Here is a 14,638-nt window from a genome sequence, read left to right as displayed (position 1 = left end):
CAACTTTTTCTTGGCTTTCATACGAGGATTACAAGAAGTCGATACAATTATTTTTTAATACAAAAAATTGGATATTAAAAAATAAATAAATTACATTTTTGTTTAAAATTCAGTACTGATTGTTTTTTTAATTTTTTTTATTGAAAACTGTTCTTCAAATACTTAAGTAAAACTTGTAAAAATTTTAGAATGGGTAGTTCAATATTACGCTTGTAATCAAATTTTAAACAACTGCGAAAGCGCTAAAAACGCGCTCTCTCCTTGGCGTTCACCATCTATCTACCATGATGCAATAATACAAGGTGGTATCAGTTGTGACAGCTCGACTTGACACTGCCTTAGCTCAGTAGAATAAGAAGAAAAACAGGAAGAAATTAATCCCCATTTGAGGGAAAAATATAAAATTTCATGTTTTCTTCTAAACAAAATTTGCTTTTTTATAGTATATTCGTAATGAAATGATATAAAATAAGATAAAATACCTTTCTAAGGAAACAAAATGTGTATACTGAGAAAAAATAAAAAAACATTCAATTATATTATTAGGCAAAGAATTGATAAAGAAGTAACACTGTTTCACCTAAGGCAGTCAATATGGCGGAATTAGAGCGAGAAGCTGCCAACTGATAACACCTTGTATTATTGCATCATGTCTATCTACATCAGTGGTCAGGGCCAGGGTGGGCAAAAACTCGGAGTTTGAGCGAGCGAGCGAGCAAACTCCTACTCAATGCCTCGCCGACAACGAGGCGGTCGCAGCTCGTACTCGTAGCAGCAATGAGGCGAGGCACGAGAAGTTTGCCTCGCTCGCCAAACGAGCGAGCGCTGCTTGTTTCCTCGCGCTCCTATTAAACGAGCGAGGCTGTTGTGTGTTTCCTCGCTCGCAGTACGAGGCGAGTAGCTGTCTGCATACTCGCTCTGCTAGGTAAGACGAGTGAGCGAGGAGCGAGCGCTCCGAGTGCACTATACAACACATGCATTTTTGTGCATAAAAATGTGGGAATGTATGTCAATAGATTATGTACGAAAGTATGTTAATAATTGTATGTACATATGCATATAAATATGTGAATATTATATCGAGCCCTAACCGCCAAAATAACGTAAGCGACATTTTTTTTCAAAATTTTATTTTTGATGCAGAAATGTACCTAGATGCTCTAGGAATATTTCTGCATCAAAAAGAAAATTTTGAAAAAAATGTCGCTTACGTTATTTTGGCGGTTAGGGCTCGATATTAGGGCAGCTTTTAAAACAACAAATAAAATTTATTACATACGTAAGCACAGATTATGGAATGAGATATTTTTTAGAGTTATATACATACTTAACATGCATATTTATATATGTATGTATGTATGTATTTATGTATGTATGTACATATGCATGTATTTTGTCTTTACAGAGAAAAGTAAGTAACGAAGATAGTATAGATAATCGTTTGTGCCGCAGAAACAAAAAACAAGTAAGCACTTGTTAGCACCCCAAAATAGTTTGCTACTTGTAGCAGTTATGCTGTATACCTGAATGAAATATAATCCTTGGAGAAAAAATTTATTTGTGGCCTGTTGTTCAAGGACATATGTACATATGTATGTATGTATGTATGGATATGTGTTTGCGTAAACAAAGAATAGAGGCCGGTTCACATACAACTTTGGCGTTGCGTTGGCGTTGAATTTCAAAGCAGCCGTCCACCGTATATATGTACTTACCATTACGTTACTTCGTTTGCCTGCCTGAGTAAATTGTTTGCCTTTGATGTCTCGTTTTTTCCCCTTTGTCCACTCAGCTTTTACCTACTTCACATCGCCCCCGTTTGGTTTACCCGCTTTATATGCTCGCTCGTTTGCGTTTCCCGGATTTTCCCTACCCTCCGCCCATGGATGCTACCTAGTATGTATGCAGACATAGGCACCAAAATGGAAAAATATGAACATTCTACTTGAAATGTTTCCAAAATTATTAAAAAAACACAATTATGATATTTTTCGAGTGAGAATGATATATTTATGCTATAAAACTACACACCAAGCATTGCTCTACATATAAATGTGATTAAAAAGTTTAAAACTTTGTTGAAATTTTCAAATTTTTTTACAAATTATGACACTTGCTTGGACTTGTATGGTCTGTCTCTCATGTACACTTAGGTCTTTTTTATGCGGTAGATGCGTTCTTCAGAAAGCCGCATAAAAAAGTTCTTTAATTTCATACAAGAACAGGAGATGCGTTCCAGCATTTTCAAAACCCGCATAAATTCAGATACTTAAAAAAAAAAAAAACAATTTATTTCTTCACTTCTGTATTTTAACCAAAACAAAAAATATCATAAAAAATACATGAATTATGTAAGAAAAATTGATTGCAAAAAAGTAATAAAAACTCTCAAAGAAGCAAAATCGATACAGCGAAAAAAATGTTTGAAAACCCTCATAAATTCAAATCCGCATAAAAAAGAACCACATAAAAAGAGACCTAAGTGTATAAGTTGAAATTTTTTAAGCTATTGAAAATTAAAAAAACTATACCTACATATACTACGTTTATACGTTAGCTATTTGCAAATAAAAATAATTTGCAAATACCTAACTCACTGTTTATTCGATGGGAAAAATTCTTTTTTAATATTGCCTGATTATAAAAAGGCAATAATATGACAATCGAAAAAGAAAATAAAGTTAAAAATGGCAACGTCTTGATTATAAAAAGGCAATAAGATGACAATCGAAAAAGAAAATAAACCTAAGAATGGCGGCGTCTTGCGCTTATTTGCAAATAGTAGCACTAATCAATACTTATTTGCGTGATTTAGTTATTTGCAAATAAAAAGTTAACTCAGCGTTTATACGGCAAATTTTACCATTTTGCAAATTGTTATTTGCGAATAATACGTGCGTATAAGTACATAGTAATATATGTATATGTATGCACATATGAGCCTACCTAGTAGATAAAACTGGCAAAAATAGCACGCATCTATTCTTCTGTGCATGAAAATATATACATAAATAAATACATACATATGTGTATATATGTATGTATATACATATCTACATGTGTGCATACAATCGTTTGCTCTAAATTCTTAGTTGATGCAATTTTTATCCCATACATTTTTGCTGACCAAACAACCCGTTTGCCTGTCTAATCTGCTTGCCTCATTTCCCTCGCTCGTTTACTCGCCTCGCTCGTCTGCTGCTGCAAATGAGTGCCTCGCTCGCAACGCCCCTCTCGCGAGGGCAGAGCTAATGAGGCCCTCGTTTGCTTGCCGCTCTACTCTTGCGCCGCCCTCGTTTGCTTACTCGCTCGCTGGCTACTCATCGCGTGCGCTCGTACCTAACGAGTGCTCATTTGCAAACAGCCTCGCGTGTTCCTCGTGAGTTGCGCTAACTCAGAGCAAACTAACGAGCGAGCGAGGGGCCAAAATGAGGCAAATCCGAACCCTGGTCAGGGCTTCATACCACAATTGTGGAAGATCAACTCACACGTATTCTTACGCTCTATCGTCTAGTCCACAGTATAGACAGTAGCAGGGTTGCCACTGACGAAAAAAAATATTTACCATCCACTTGAAAAAAATCTACCAAATCTGGGAAATATCTACCAATAACTTTTTTTATACTTATTTTAACAAAAACCATAGTTTTGTTATTTTTTTATTTATTTTAATTGAAACTATAGTTTTTTTTTTGTTTTTTTTTAGTTATTCCAATAAGAATTGAAATTGTTTTTAAGGACTTTTTATTTAACTAGTTATACGGTATTTGAATTATATTATTTGTTGGCATATTCTCAGTTTCCTTCAACCAAAAGCGGAAGTGATGAAACCAAAGGCAACAATGAAACTTCATTATTTGAAAAATTTCAACTCGAGTTGTTATAGACAAATACTGTGACTTAAAAAAGTGATTTTTTATGTAATGTTCGCAATATTTTTCGAGTAAAATTTTTTTATTGCTATATTTTTATTGCTATAACTAAATCTAAAAAAAATCGGGGATTCAAACTATATACAACATATACAAAAATTCCAAAACATTTCGTCTAAATTTCGAATTTTTTAGAACAATTTAAGGTATGGAGTTTTAAAGCAAATACTATTTGAGTATAGCCAACAATGTGCTGCTTCAAATTCCTGTTAATTTTATTTTTATTTTTTTTCCATAAATAAAAAATGGCGTTGATTTATTTTTATTTTGTGAACAATCATAAGGCGTAATTACATATGTACCTGTCCATTTTTTCTTTATATTTAAATAATCATTCAAAATATTTAGGCAATCAAAATTCCAGTAAAATTAGTTTTGAATGGAGCGCGATATGTTCGCCATATATCGATATACATTTATTATAAAGATAATTACGTATAATAAATCGGGAACGGAAAGTTCATCAAAAATCTACCAAAATGAGAAAAAATTTACCTTTTTACCAACCCAAATTTTTTCTACCAATTTTGGTAACAATTTACCAAAGTGGCAACCCTGGACAGTAGCCAACCTTTTAGGGTTGTTGTAGTAATCGTTGTTGTTGTAGCCATATTCACTCCTGAGGAAGGCACGGAGTTGTGCTGCTATCTAATGGCCGTCCTCAGAATTTTTCTTAGCTTTCAGGGTTGTGTTCTGCATTATTATTAGATAAATAAAATTAAGCATTTGACAAATCTTGATCTTATTAAAAGAAAATTATAAATGGTGCAGTAATTAAACAAATGCATAAGATGAATCCAAAATATGACTGTCAAAATCTAAAACATTATGTACAGCAATATAAAATAAACATAATGAATATTTAACAAGTAATTTTTAGCAAAAAAAAACCGACTTAAAAAAAATATATATATATCTATGATTCAATGATCGGATCTAAACCAAATTAGTATGGGACCACCTCTGAGACACTACCTTTCCGTTGCAAAAAGAATTATTGAAATCGGTTATGCGGTAACATACATAAATAAAATAAAATAAAATAAAAAATATTCCGACGAACTGATAACCTCCTCCTTTTTTGGAAGTCGGCTAAAAACTTAAGTATCCTTCGGTCTTGTTTCTATCACCAAATCAAATAAAGGTTTGGCAAGTAAATGTGTACATTTTGTACTAAGCAATAATAAAGTAGTAAAATGATATTATAATGCTCTAATAATTAAAGAGATTAGTAAACCCAGCTTTAAAATTTTAAGGAAGTGATGAAGTTATTATTTTTTTCATTTAAAAAATGTTATTACTCTGGGCCTGTACCAATGAGTAGAAAAGTGCTATGGTGAAAAAAAAAACTTTTTGCTATGGTAAGAAAATTTTACATTTCCTCTGTGCCAATTCGTAACTTTTTACTGCTTGAAATTTTGGACAGTTGCTCTGGTGCAAAATAGATTAAGCAATTAAAATGCAGCAATTATATAAAAAAATAAGTATCTACTGATTTAAATTCTTTTAGAACTGAAAGCCATGCGTTTATTAAACAAAAAACAATTCAAAACCGTCAGGTAGGTGTGATTCTTGCTCGGCTCGGCTTGTTCTTGCTAACACTTAAAATTCGAGGAATTACAAAAAAAAAGCAGAAAATGTACAGATTCTTGATGAAATTCAACGAAAATTATTACCTGCATTGTTTTTCGCGTAATCGCCATGGCGGCAGTAACACCAGAGAAGTATTTTTTCTGTAGTTGCACATTTTAGGGCCAGTTTTTCAGTGCCAGCTGGCTCACATCTGATTGGGTGATCCTAGTTTAAGCCAGCCAGATCGGGCGTTCAAAACTGGCCCTTAGTGGCAGCGCTTCGAGCGTTCAGATAATCGTTTTCATTTTGTACAAAAAAGGTAATGAAACAAGTTTTATTCCAATAGTTTACATAGTAAGTCCTTTACGTATATAATTTTATGTAGAATTATTTAATAAATTTCGTTTTACACTATACTTTTTGAAACTACTTTGTGCTAATTATTTTTTTTCTCAAAAGCAACCCTGCGTGCTTAGAAGGCGTGGGTACCAATAATTTCATCCCTGGCATATCCATCCCCGAGGAAGGCAGTCAACAAATTCACCCAAGGTTGTTTACTGGTTATATTGTGGTTTAGTCGCATGATTCAATAATACAAGGTTGGATAACCTGACAGTTGTCTCGCTCCCGCATTCTGCCTTAGCCTGTGTTGCTTTCTTTTATGATTTATAGAAACTACTACTAAAATACAAGGAGAAATATTGTCTTCGTATAAAAAGTTCAACAGGCAACACTGCCGATATTTTCATCGATTGTTTCGTGGAAATTCATTTTCTTCTTGGGCAAATTCAAGTAAGTATGGCAAAAAAATCAAATTTGTATTCAAAAAGTAGCATTTTACAACAAGTGCAGCCGTTGCAAGTAAGCTTTGCATGCTAGGATCCCTGTGTGTCCGTCCACGTATGGGTGTAGCAGAAAGTACAAATATTAATAAGTATATTCTCTTGTGAAGGTCAGGATCATTTGGGTGTCCGTCCACGTTTGCTGGTGCATGTATTTTTACCACTGCCGCCTTTGGGTTGGTCAAGTGCAGCCTTTGCATATTTACAAGTAAATATACCACTCCATAAAAGCGAAAGTGGAAATATTAATATAGATATTTTCTTGTGCTGATTGTGACTGATTGTAGAAAAAAGTACACAACATTACAAAAAATTAACATTTAAAAAAAAAAATTTAATTAATTTGCGATATTGAAGACATATTTTTAAAGTTTAACCGATATAATGATTAACAAGACTCATTGGAGAAAAAAGTAACAAACATTCCACAAAAGTTAGATTTTTAAATAACCAAATGTAATTAAATTGCGATATCGAAGATCTAACTTTTAAATGTAACCAATATAATGATTAGCAAGACTGATTGGAGAAAACAGTAGAAAACATTACTAAAAAAATTTAAATTAAAAAAAACCAAATGTAATTCATTTTAAGATAATGAACATGTATTTAATCTTTAAATGCAATAAATATAATAATTTTCAAAAGATTAATTTATATGCATCTAATCAAATGCATCTTTACTATTTGTATAATTCTTCATATAGTCCCTTTGAATAAAGGATTTCTTTGAATTCCATTAATTTTGTTTAATATATACTGGACAATAGCTGCGCTTGATTGTGATGGCATAACAAAATGAAAAAGTGGGGAAAAGCAATGATAATGTACAAGGCGTACTTAGCACAGTGCATAGGCAACTGGCTGAGTCAGTGGGATCGTCGGTTCGAAGCCTACTGAAAGAAGTCTGATGAGGAAATGTGGTGATTTCCGAAATAGCTATCACTTCTACCATTTTTTCAAATTATTGTTGCTTTTCCACAATAAATTTTCATTTAAAAAATGGCCTCGAGCTCATTATAAAATTGTTGAATATAATTGTTATAAGGCCATAAAATAACAAAAACATTTGAGTTTTACTTCAATATTTTCATAACTCAAAAAACTAAAAACCCGAGAAAACCAGCTTTAAATTTTTCAATTAACATATTCTCCCAAGGGAAAAATTAATACATATTCCGTTTTATCATTTGTTTCCGCGAGTTTACTATGTGCGGATGAACATTTTTCGGGTGAATTTTTTTTCAGGCGCAACTCAGGATAAGGCCGATTTTGTTCTAGTGAGCTACTGGTAATCGTTACAGCTATAAATATTTTACACATCACAAGAAAGAGCTAATGTTCATTCTTGCATATTTAACCTGATTTTTGCTTTTTTGGGATTATGATACTTTTATAGTAAATGAGCGATGCACATATATGTACATATGTATGTGTTAAATATACACTTAGGTCTCTTTTTATGCGGATTTGAATTTATGCGGTTTTTCAAACCATTCTTTCGCAGTAGCAATTTTGCTTTTTTGAGAGTTTTTATTACTTTTTTCAGTGTGTAAAAGACAATGCTTCTGATAAATAATTTGTTTTTGTATTCTTACATAATAATAATAATAATAGATTGGCGCTTACACATAAGTGGAGCTTCTCCTCCAATTGATAGTGTCACACAAAGGGGAGGGACCTACAGTTTTACGTCGATTCCAAACGGCGAATGTATTTTTACGAGAAGCTGTTTTTCGTGGCAGAAATACACTCGGAGGTTTGCCATTGCCTGCCGAGGGGCGACCACTGTTAAGAAAAAAACCTTTTTTCTAATTTTTTGTTATGTATTCTTACATAATTCATGTATTTATTGTGGTATTTTTATTTTCTTATTTTTTTGGTTAAAATACAGATAAAATTTTATTTATTTCATTAATGTTCGGTTTTAAATACATGGAATAATAAGTGTTGAAGTGAAGAAATAAATAGTTTTTTTGCTCAATAATGCCTCACTGCATTTTTTATGCGGTTTTTTTTGAATTTTTTACATGGAGTATCTGAATTTATGCGGTTTTTGGAAATGCTGGAACGCATCCCCTCTTTGTATGAAAGTAAAGAACTTTTTTATGCGGATTTTTTTTGCGGCTTTCTGAGGAACGCATGTACCGCATAAAAAGAGACTTAAGTGTATGTATTTATATGTTTTTATTGAAGACCGATAAGTTAAAAATTTTGTTTCACTTCTCGCAATTTTCTACTGGGTTTCTCATGCGGAGCAGTTCTATTGTTCTCACCAACACAGTCACAGTTTAACTTTTGCCGACCACTGATCCATAGTTGCCAACTTGGTGCTTTAAGCACTAGATTTAGTGCTTTTTGAAAATTAAAACGCCTAAAAAAATTATTTAGTGCCTAGTGCGTTTTTTAGTGCTTTTTTTCTGAACTAAAATTACTCCGATATAGTTAAGACCTGAAATAATTTTTAAATATTTAAAGCTGTAGCGGCACTGAATTTACAAAAATCTACTAATTTAAATGATTGATAAAAAGCTGAACTTGCAAACCCACCGTGTTCAATTCTATTCGCCTTGAAAATGCTAGTAGATATGTGAGCAAGTTAAGTATTTCTTTTTTCCTTTTCTAGTTATTTGTAAAAATTTTATTTTTGTACCACCTGAGTAAAACACATCGTTTCTTGGTGCCAAATCTGGCCGAACAATTGTTCTAGCACTAGAGTTTTGAGATATCCTAACCCTTAAGTGCCAAAATCACGGTATTTGAGGTTATATAATGAAAACATAATTTTTTTTGCTCATTTCTACTTAGGGAATGATTTTCGTTTGTTGGGATTCCAATTTGGTTGCCAAACACACTACAGCTGATTGTTTGACACATTTACCAGAACTTGCCAGCAAAAAATCTTCAGACTAAACTACGTCCTTCTTAATTTCTGACAGAGAGAGGACCCTATTTACGCTCGTGGCAAGCTGTATTTTTGTGTGTTGTTAAAATTTATACATGACGTATTGATGGTAATACAAGCAATGTATTCATTTGTGGATTTGATGTTACTTGAGAATTTAGGCAACGAGCGAGCTGCCAGGTTCTGTTATGAATATAATTAAAACAAGCTTTTCCACGTGGTTGCCTTTCAGTAAATAGAATAAACAAATATTCGCAAATAAATTCGATTTATTTTATAACTGACAACTAACGTACGCTCTTTGTTCTTTTCCAGACCCCATTTTGATTTCGACTCTTTATTACCGCCAACAACTTTATGTGTATACATATTTACAAGTTGCCAAAATTTTGCGTAGTCCCACGAGCTAGGTAAAAATTAGACTGCTTTTACTCAGTTCAAGTATTGAATTCAATTCTGCTCGCATGTGGAAGAGGGGGGGGTGAGAAGAAAAGAGACGAGTACACATGCGTCTGTACCGTCAAGTCGTTTCAACTTTCTTGCTTTGCTTTTGGCATTTTCGTTGCTTCCCATTTAAAGAACCAAAAACTCAACTTCAACAGAATTGAAACGTGTAAAAGCAAATAGAAAACACAAAAGAGAATGAGCAAGAATTGCTTTCAAGTACTTGAATCATGTAAATCGGGTATTATGGCGTTCGTATTCACAACGAGAAATCTCAAAATTTTTGTTTGATTTTTCCAAATTTTCCCTTTTTTATCAGTTGGCAAAGGCCCTCTGTGGCACAACTCCGAGCGTTTAGATAGTAATTTCATGTCAATTAGTATAAATGTTCCATGGTGAAACAACTTTTCATTATGGTGAGAAAAGTTTACATTTCTGCTGTGCCAATTCGAAACTTTTTACTGTTGGAAATTTGAACCCAGGCCGGGTTGAAAATATTCATTCCCCTCATAGTTAACAAATATTTACAATCCGTAGTACTTTTCTATAAATTGGCACATGCCCTTTGCACAAAAAAGGTTATGAAATGCGTTTAATTTAAATCGTTTAGAAAATGGTGATTTATGTAAACCATTTTATGTGGAATTATTCAATAAATTTCGGTTTACACTATACTTTTTAAAACTATTTGGAGTTAATTAATTTTGTTTCTCAAAAGCAACCCTGCCTGCTTAGAAGGCGTGTGTACCAATAATTTTATCCCTGGCATATTCATCCACGAGGAAGGCAGTCGGCAAATTCACCGAACGTTGTTTACTGTAGTGCTGGGTAACGCAGCGCGGCCTTGCTTCATTGCGTTGATACCGGCGTTGGCACTACTGGCGCTGATACACTAATTATCGACACTGTGGCGCATTGGTGCCAGTACGCCAATAACGAGCTTGCGCACACTGAACGCAAGAACGATAGAATACGAAGATTGCGCCGATAGGGTTGCAACAATTTTTCGTATGCGCATCTAAAAAAGGTAAACAAAGAAGATGGGGAAGAAGAAAGAGTTGACAATCTTTTATTTCCATTAAACTACCATTCACGTTGCTGCACAAAGTACGTGCACAAATGAAGCAAAATTCGTGTCAAAAGATATAAGGGCGCTAAAAGAAGACAGAACGGCGGGAAAATAAGAGAGAATGGCCCGAAAAGAAGACAGAATGGCGCCAACAGAAGCAGCATGCGAAAAACGACATTATGGCGCAATTGCGCTGATTCAATGCGCTGAGACCGGTCATGGCGTTGGCTTCAGGCCTAGTTTACTGGTTATATTGTGGTAGGTACTCTACTTTCTCTCATCGTGTACCAGAGATGTTTGCTGCTGCCAAAAGGGAGTAGCAAATCTACTCTATGTATACATGTAGTACTGTAAGTACTTGGGTATTTAATTTCAATTCTGGTTGTTAGCCTAATAGTAGATGTCATTTGCGGCTCTGGTCAGGAAATTGACGATATAAGGAAATGTTTACGGCCTTATTTATACAAAATAAATTAGCTTTAGAAAAGGTTTATAAACTGAAAAATTTATGAAAACGTCATTTTCTAAAGCTGTTTAAACCTAATTTATTTTTTATGAATAAGGCCATTTCTATTTAAACAGCTTTTTAAATCTATGTGTGTACTTAAATTTTTATGAATGTATTATTTCTCGTTTCTAATTTTGTATAAAACTATTTGCAGTCATTGACCAACAAATAAGTTTATCAAAAACAACAACTTAAGCAGTGCTGCTATACGAAATAATATTATTAGTGGCAAATCAAAAATTTCAAAAGTTATTGGGAAAAGTAAAGTATGAAAAAAGTTAAAGTAAAGTAAAGTAACTATGTGTCTTTATTTAATTATTTACTATAAATAAAGTTCTAAACACCAATTCGAATTTCTTATTATGTATTAACTAGTATGTTTCATTAAATTCTATATTATAGCCATGACTACAATAGTTAAGAAGTTTTGCCTATTTAATTACAGAAACTAAAGAATTTGGCTCAGAGAAAGTCTTTGCTAGCAATCTTACCCTTATGTACGAAAAACTACGTTCATCAGAATTATATACATACATATATTATTTTTGTATGAAAGCAAAGCTGATTATTAACGAACACCATATAAATCCAAATTTCCAAAAAATGGTATCCAGTTTTGTTGGACATTAAAGTTTAGTATAATAAAGTGCAAGTATAAAGTAGCTAAGGCATTTTTTCTCGTACGAACTATGTACGCCAATTTTTTATATTGAATACATACATATATCTGTGCCGTTCAATGAAAGAGACTTTAAAAGATTTGAATTAAAAAATAACCAGTTTCTCTTGAATATGTTTATATTTTTATTAAGTTTCTACTAAAAGGGCATCTTTAACTATGTATATCTATGGCTAGTTATACGGTATTTCCACGCTTTGTAATTCGCTCTCTTATTCGTAATTCGCTCTCCCATTCGTCATTCGCCTTGCCAATTACCTTCCGAATTACGTAATTCACCATACAAAATTTTGAGAGCGAATTTCCTCATTTGTAGGTAATTCAGATCGAATTACCATGCGAATGACGAACGAATCGGTGCCTTCTCTAATATTTATCGGAAATATATCGAAGTTTTCACCGACGTGGTCCCAATTGCTGGCACTTTTTCTAGTTATAGAAAATTGTTGATGATAACTTAAATTTTAGCTCCATATTCGATATTTGCAGTACACAAACATAATAATAAATAGCCTATACCGGCTTAGGCTACTTTAATTGAACGGCACACATATGCAAATAAAAAAATTTGTTTCGTTATTTATAAGAAAACATATCAGTGTACAAGATTAAGTCGGACTAACAAGTCGTACCATGAGCCATCCCCTTAAGCATAAGCATTTGACGTTTAATGTTCACACTCTCTTTTGTACATCTTACATACATACAATTGTTTTGCAAAATACATAGCCAAGGCGAATTAATATAAGGTGGTGTTACTAGCTCAGCTGATTTTGTGTATGTGTTTCGCCGCACGGCTTCTGTAGCTCGTTTCTGTAACAATTCTCTACCAAGGCGAATTGAGATATGAATTCGCCGCCCTGTTCTCTACTGCTAATTAGTAGGTGAGAGTGACGTATTTTCTCTACCAGTAGAGAAATAATCGGTAGAGAAAAGTTACAGAAACGGGCTACCCATGATACAATAATTTTTAGAAGGTAGTTTCACTTCTTCTTCTTATCCGCCATGTTAGCTATCTGACAGAAAACGTGTTTCGTATTTTTTGTTGTACCAACTTTTTAAAAAAAAAAATCCACCTTTTGACGTTTTTAAAAATAAATAATAATTTTCGAATATTTTTAAATATTTTTCTTCATAAAAAGTTAACTGCTGCTTTCGTGGATATTGCAACACACGGAATAGGTGTAATGATACAGCTATAAGAGCCACCGCATACCACAGAGTTTATCGGCCGCCTATTTAAATAATAGGGCTCGCTTGAAATATGTACATGAAGATGTATGGAACTGCGCACACTACACGAGCTTAATCGCTCCTACCAATAAGTTGCGGTGCAATGGAAAGACTAGCGAGCCCATCTAAATCGGCGGCCGATAAAGTCCGTGGTGTGCGATGGATCTAATCCATTATAAGCAAGAAATATTGCCGTTAAATTTTCAGTTTTATGGGGGAAACTTTCCATTATGGCCGTTCGTTAAAGGTGCGGTGGGCGAAGGAGGAGTGGGCGTGGCACCTCCAACCGACCTTTTTGGAGAGGGCATGAACCGCCATTGACAAAAATGCAACCCCCGACCACCTAGGCCCCCTATGGGGGGGTCCACAGTATTTTTGGGGAGAATTCCTTTCTGCGTAGGCGGCCTTCGGCCGCGCTTAGGGATTATAACCCTTGTTATGTAGAATTCTCCTTTCTGTGTGACCTAACTGGGGTTACCGCCCCAGTGATGTAAACTTGGGAAAGGATGAGGTAACTAGAATTCCCTTTCTGTGTGGTAAACATGGGGCTGCCGCCCCAGTGATGTCTATTTTGGTTACTGGGTGTTTTATAAAAATGTCTTGTATATAAAAATGTGTATGTAAAAATGTATTGTGCAAATGAATATTTAACATATTTCAAGCGAATAAACGCAAATGAAAATTGTGCTTTTTGGCAATTTTTCTAAGGGGTCCCTAGGGAACCATAGGGGACCTAGGTGGTCGGGGGTTGCATTTTTGTCAATGGTGGTTCATTCCCTCTCCAAAAAGGTGGGTTAGAGGTGCCACGCCCACTTACCATTCGCCCACCGCCCCTTTAACGAACGGCCATAAAGGAAAGCCAACCCTTTTTATGATTTTTATTCATGTGATTAGCAGTGGCAAAAATGTATGTATTAAATACGTATATTTATATTTAAAATTAAGTGATCAGTTATGAAACATATAAATCTTTACATGTTCTGTTAAAAAATATCTAAAATAACAAGGGAAAATCCCCAAGTTCTATATCGTAGCAGTGGCCACATTGCGTGTTTGTCACAGACACGGTTTATGTCAAAAAATTTGAAGTGAAACTACCTTCTAAAAATTATTGTATCATGGGGCTACCGATATCAAATTGAAAAATTTTGTTTGAATTTCTACACACACTCTTAAAGATTTTGACAGTTTATGCCGCCAAAGCAATAACAAAATACACAAGGCGAATTTATATAAGGTGGTGTTACTAGCTCAGCTGATTTTGTGTATGTGTTTCGCCGCACGGCTTCTGATATCAAATTGAAAAATTTTGTTTGAATTTCTACACACACTCTTACAGATTTTGACAGTTTATGCCGCCAAAGCAAAAACAAAATACATGTAAATTTTTGTTTTTGTACTCCTGCTATCACCTTATATTAATTCGCCTTGAAAATACATGTAAATTTTTGTTT

The sequence above is a fragment of the Rhagoletis zephyria genome, unplaced genomic scaffold (assembly GCF_001687245.7).
Source record: "Rhagoletis zephyria isolate East Lansing unplaced genomic scaffold, Rhagoletis_zephyria_1.1 Rzeph_scaffold_00447, whole genome shotgun sequence".
Classification (NCBI taxonomy): Eukaryota; Metazoa; Arthropoda; class Insecta; order Diptera; family Tephritidae; genus Rhagoletis; species Rhagoletis zephyria.
The sequence above is the reverse complement of the archived record's forward strand: the minus strand, read 5'-3'. Positions refer to the sequence as shown.